General features: G+C 49.2%; 1 long non-coding RNA gene across 1 annotated transcript in view; it reads left to right on the top strand.

Annotated features, from left to right (window-relative positions):
- The first annotated feature begins 275 nt into the window (after positions 1-275).
- Positions 276-6,000, top strand: part of LOC143844962 (uncharacterized) — a 29,221-nt gene continuing 23,496 nt past the window's right edge. The window contains exons 1-2 of the long non-coding RNA XR_013234206.1: positions 276-331; positions 1,820-1,935. This is a non-coding gene — a long non-coding RNA (uncharacterized LOC143844962). The remainder of the gene's footprint in view (positions 332-1,819; positions 1,936-6,000) is intronic.

Raw genomic sequence — 6,000 nt, 5'->3', positions numbered from 1 at the left:
CCAGTGTGTGCGTGTGTGTGTGTTTATGTTCTGTTTTTTGGGATGGGTACTTGCTCACACATGAAATGACACACATACCACAAATGAAGGGAGAAAACCAAGCTACATAATTGTGTTTCTAATAAATAAAAGATGACATAAATAAAATTGACATCACAGACCTAGAAATTTCCCCCAACATTTCAGGTAAAGCCTATGGAGATTAGGGGAAATTCCTAGAGTGAATACTGTGATATCATTTCCACTGTGATGTCATTCCCATCTTTTCAGCCATGGCTCTATTGATCAAGGACAGATGATGGAATGTGGAGTGGAAATCTACCCACAACAGGTAAGTAATTGGTAAGCCTAGTACTCATTCATTCATTCATTCATTCATTCATTCATTCATTCATTCATTCATTCATTCATTCATTCAATTTAAATACTACCCTTCCCTGAGGCTCAGGATGGTTTACATAGAACTTAGCCAACAGGGAACAGTACAGATAACTTAATACTAAACAGTAACAATACAGTGATGACAACAGAACGGTATGCTGAAACAGTAGAACAGTAGAACAATGGAGAATAGTAATTTAACCACAGCATACTGACAGCCCTGTGAGCTGGAAAAATCAGCAGTGGTTTTCATAGGAGGGAGGGGCAGGGGCAAATGGAAGGTGATTTGTTCAGGTTGACCTCAACCAAATGCCTGGCAAAGGATCTCCCTTATATAAAGGTAAAGGTAAAGGTATCCCCTGTGCAAGCACCTTGGGGTGATGCCCTCTAGCGTTTTCATGGCAGACTCAGTATAGGGTGGTTTGCCAGTGTCTTCCCGAGTGATTGCCATTTACCCCCCAGCAAGCTGGGTACTCATTTTACCGACCTCTGGAGGATGGAAGGCTGAGTCAACCTTGAGCCAGCTGCTGGGATCAAACTCCCAGCCTCATGGGCAGAGCTTTCAGACTGCATGTCTGCTGCCTTACCACTCTGCGCCACAAGAGGCTCTCTCCCTTTTATAGGCCCTGCCAAATTGTTCAAGTTCTGTCAGGGCCATGATCTCCTCTGGGAGATCATTCCACCAGGTGTGGGCCAGGATGGAGAATGCTCTTACCCTGGTTGAGGTCAAGCAAGCTTCCTTGGGGCCAGGGACCACCAGGCTGTTGGAGGTAGCTGAGTGTATAGCTCTTTGAGGGGTGTAGGCAGAAAGGCAGTCCTTCAGGTACATTGAGCTCAGACCACATATGGCCTTCATCTTCATCTAAATCTTACTTCATAAACTTCCTTAGATCTCCAATTAATACTGATGGTTCAAGTTTCCTCATTATTGGGCTGCATTAAATCTTACCCTTCAGCATCAGCACTGGTTATCACATTTATATGCTGCTTGTGAATCTGTTGACTGGCCTCTATTGGTAATTTAAGGTTGCACAAGACACAGCTAGCTGTGCTGTTTTCAGCCCCTGCAACTCTACAGAAAACATCATAATCAGTCTTTTCCTCTCTCTTTTCAGCCAGTGAGTCTGAAAAGATGCATCACCCTGTATTTCATGTATCACTTGTTTTTTTTTTTTAAGATTGTACCGAATACCACCTTCCGGTGTTGTGTACATTTTGCTCAATAAAGCACCGGGTCGGTGCATACCGATGACAAGATATTCTGTTGATTTTGATTCATGTAGGAGTTCGTTCCTTTGTTGCTGTGGCATTATCAGGGATTCCCTGTCACCCATCGTTCTCCTCACATCTGAGACAGCCTTGCCTTGTCTAGGCAGATAAGCTGAAACGATGACAGGGAATGATCTATGATAACAAATCTTTGATACCTTCTTCATAGCATCTTCACACAAGCAAAAGATCAAGTGATTGCACCAGTTTTCCATACAGGAAGCCATTGTGTTGTCGAATATGTGCAGCTATTGGCAGAGACAACCTTAATGCACTTAAATCCAGGTGGGTAGCTGTATCGGTCTGAAGCAATAGATCAAAATTTGAGCCCAGTGGCACTTTGAAGACCAACAGAGGCGCCACTGGACTCAAACATTGTTCTATTAATACCTTGTTTATGCCTTGATAAGATTATTGTACTATTGCAATCCTGAAAGGTATAACCATCCACATGGCATGTTCAGAGAAGAAGCACATGTACAACTCTATCCTCACTGAAGTTTGATTCCAGGTGTGAGCTTGAGTGTGCCTGCACACTTCCTCAGACAATGAAATTGGAATCATAAGAGCCTCTTGTGGCGCAGAGTGGTAAGGCAGCCGTTTGAAAGCTTTGCCCATGAGGTTGGGAGTTCGATCCCAGCAACCGGCTCAAGGTTGACTCAGCCTTCCATCCTTCTGAGGTTGGTAAAATGAGTACCCAGCTTGCTGCTGGGGGGTAAACGATAATGACTGGGGAAGGCACTGTCAAACCACCCTGTATTGAGTCTGCCATGAAAACACTAGAGGGCATCACCCTAAGGGTCAGACACGACTTGGTGCTTGCACAGGGGATACTTTTACCTTTACCTTTTTATGGTTATTTATAAGTTATAGACTGTTTCATGTACTGTTCTTATGTTCTTATGTTCTATGTAAACCGCCCTGAGCCTCCGGGGAGGGCAGTATATAAATATAGAAGAAGAAGAAGAAGAAGAGTTGGTTCTTATATGCCGCTTTTCCCTACCTGAAGGAGGCTCAAAGCGGCTTACAGTCGCCTTCCCATTCCTCTCCCCACAACAGACACCCTCTGTGGTGGGTGAGGCTGAGAGAGCGCTGATATCACTGCCCGGTCAGAACAATTTTATCAGTGCCGTGGCGAGCCCAAGGTCACCCAGCTGGTTGCATGTGGGGGAGCGTAGAATCGAACCTGGCATGCCAGATTAGAAGTCCGTACTCCTAACCATTACACCAAACTGGCTCTATAATAAATACAAATAAATAAATAATAAAAATAAATACCTGTGCAAGTTTCTTTGTAAGGCTGACGGAAGTAGTGCACGTGCGTGAAAGTTCACACCTTTAATAAAACTTTGTTGGTTTTAAAGGTGCCATTGGACTCAAATTTTGTACTGCTACTTCAGACCAACACGGCTGCTCACCTGAATATATCTTGACTAGATTTTAAGCCCATTTTAATTTTAAATAAAATGAGCGCTAGTTGGGCTGGGGGGGAGAGCCCGTCCCCGGCAGAAGCTGGAGAGAAAAGGGGGCTGGGGAAAGGAGGCTTCTGGTGGGGCCGGGATCTCCCTCGGGGAATGGGCGGTAGCCTCTCGCCGCAGGGACTGCCTCGCAGCCACGCAGAGCGCTGCTGGCCCCAGCTCACTTACCGGGCAGCTGGCATCGAGGTGGTACAGCTCCAGATGGGCGAAGAGTAGTCGGCTTGTCCCCACGGCTGCCGGGCGTCTCCCGGGCCTCTGGCAGCGGCTGCGGCTTTTAGGGGCGATTGGCGGCCTGGCGAAGGGAGTGAGGCTGTTGGGCGTCTCCTGGGCCTCGTGCGGCGGCAGCGGCGGCTGTTGTGGGCGGTTCCGTGGCTGGGTAAGGGAGCGATCCTGGCGGGCGTGTCCCGGGCCTCGTGCGGCGGGCCTCCGGCGGTGGCGGCGGCGTTAGGGGCCGATTCGCGGCCTGGGCAAGGGAGTGAGTCTGCTGGGCGTCTTCCGGGCCTGGTGCGGTGGCGGTGGCGGCTTTAGGGGCCGATTCCCGGCCTGGGCAAGGGAGGAATGCTGGCGGGCGTCTCCCGGGCCTCCTGCGGCGGCGGCAGCGGCTTTTGGGGGCGATTCCTGGCCTGGGCAAGTGAGCGATGCTGCCGGGCGTCTCGTGGGCCTCGTGCGGCGGCGGCGGCGGCTTTAAGGGCCCATTCCCGGCCTGGGCAAGGGAGGTATGCTGGCGGCCGTCTCCCGGGCCTCGTGGGGCGGCGGCAGCGGCGGCGGTTTGAGGAGCCGATTCCTGGCTTGTGCGGCGGGCTGAGAAAGCGGCGGCGGGTGGGCAGCGGGCGAGAAGCCGGTTTGGAGGGCGGCAAGGCGGGCTGCTGGCGGCCGTATGCGGGCCGCTGGCGACAGGAGGAGGCGCTGGTCCTGCTGGAGATGCGTCCAGCTCAGCGGGAAGTGGGGAAATGGCGGGTGTGGGCGGCCAGTCCAGGGCGGGCCAAGTGGCCAATAGGGAGGCGCGCGTAGCGCGCCTCCCAATTGGCCACTTGGCCCTTGAGTGGCACTCGGAGGGGCCCAATCAGGAGCCGCTTCGCGGCTCCTGATTGGACACCTCCAAGTTTTTATCCCGGACCGGTCCCGCCCTAACTCCTCCCCACTACCCCTTACTCTTTTATTCAGTCCGTGGCGCCCGTGGCGCCACGGGCTGTGTACAGATGGAAGGTGCCACATTGAGCCGCATGAAATGGAACTCCATCAGCCTTACAAAGATATCTGCACAGGGATGATTCCTATTTCATCTTTGGAGGAAGTGTGCCTGCACATGAATGCTTAGACCTTGAATGCAACTTTGTTGATCTTAGATGTACCCCTGGATTCAAACTTTGTTCAGCCACTTAATACCAATGCAGCTACACACCTGAAACGATATTCTCAGTTCTTCACTGTTATGGAAATTCCTTTATGCTGACCATGTCCCAGTGGTTATTACTAAAATCCAAGGTTTACAATTTTTCAAGACTTTTTGTTATATGACGTGTCCCTCCTAGGCAGAGTCTGCACTTACTTACTTTATTCCATTGTCAATCCTGTTGAATTCAGATCGCTTTGAACTCGGGTCTTCCTCTTCCCCCCCTCCCCATTGAAACAGGAAAGTCTTCTGCACATGGTTAGGGAGGCTCAGAAGGTGGGGGGGGGGGGAGCCAAGCCTCTTTCTTTCTTTTCTTGAAGGGGGGGGGGAGAGGAGCCAGGCAGGGAGCCTCTTTCTTTTCTTGGAGGGGAGGGGGAGAGGATAGAAAATGGCAGAGGAGGGAGGAAAAATCCAGGACCGACAGAAGTTGAGAGAAATTAGGGGCTTCTCATTTAAGGCAAGTGTGTCACATGACCAGGTGTAGCCTATCAGAGGTTCTCTACCACGGAGGTTTCTTTCCCAAGCTGGATATTGAGGATTAAAAGCAGTCTGAGATATCGCACAATAAAGGTAGGGTCACTCCGGATCAATCCTTCTTGCCGTAGAAGGAACATTAAAATTGCCCAAAATCCAAAAGGAAATCGCATTCTGTGTAGAGGGCAGGGACTGAATCGATCTGGGGTTGGAATAAAAGCTCCATGCAGTTTACACCCTAGTTTGGGGGCAGGGGACATAAAGCCTTCCCACTAAAGCTATAGAACATGAGAATGGGGTCTACCTGAGTGCACATTAAGCAGTGCACTGTTCCTGAACACAGAAATTGAATCTAATCATATATGCTTTGTGTGCACACTGGCTCTGGGCTCATGTTCTAGCTAGCACAGGTAAGAGGAGAGCAGACCGTTTTTTCTTGCTCCTTCCCTATGCATGTTCTTTTTTACTCTCCCATCTGCAGAGGACTTGTGTTATTCAAGGCTGCAGTATTCTGTAATGTCAGTGACACTATAAAGAACTGCAGGGAGAAGGACCCCTATTCCTGCAGTTTGCCTTCTATGGTAAATATTCTTTTCCAATGATTGGCTAAAGCCTACTAAAGGGGGGGGGGGGTAAGGTGGGGGGAAAAGATATGACTTTTTCAGGTTTCATTAATTCTGCTGTGCTTTCTGCTACTAACAGAATTTTTCCAGCTTATTTGGCTTACTTGTGAATTCTGTCGTGGGATTTTGGAGGTATCCGTATTGCTTTAAATTCATTTAGTAAACCCCAAGAGGGTTTTACAAGTAAAGCTTCTTAGCAAGGGATTGCAGACTTATTGATGAGAAACAGTTTTGTCTCTAAGCCGTGTGGCTTCTCCAATCCTATGCAATTCACTTGCTCGAGAAAGGTCGCTAGTTCATTTGGCTTAATCATAACCCAGAAATATATTTCGGGATAATATCTCCACTCATCACTTTGTACAAGGTAAACTGCACTAGTTGT

This window comes from Paroedura picta, chromosome 9 (genome assembly GCF_049243985.1).
Source record: "Paroedura picta isolate Pp20150507F chromosome 9, Ppicta_v3.0, whole genome shotgun sequence".
NCBI lineage: Eukaryota > Metazoa > Chordata > Lepidosauria > Squamata > Gekkonidae > Paroedura > Paroedura picta.
This window is presented reverse-complemented; position numbering and strand designations above follow the sequence as displayed.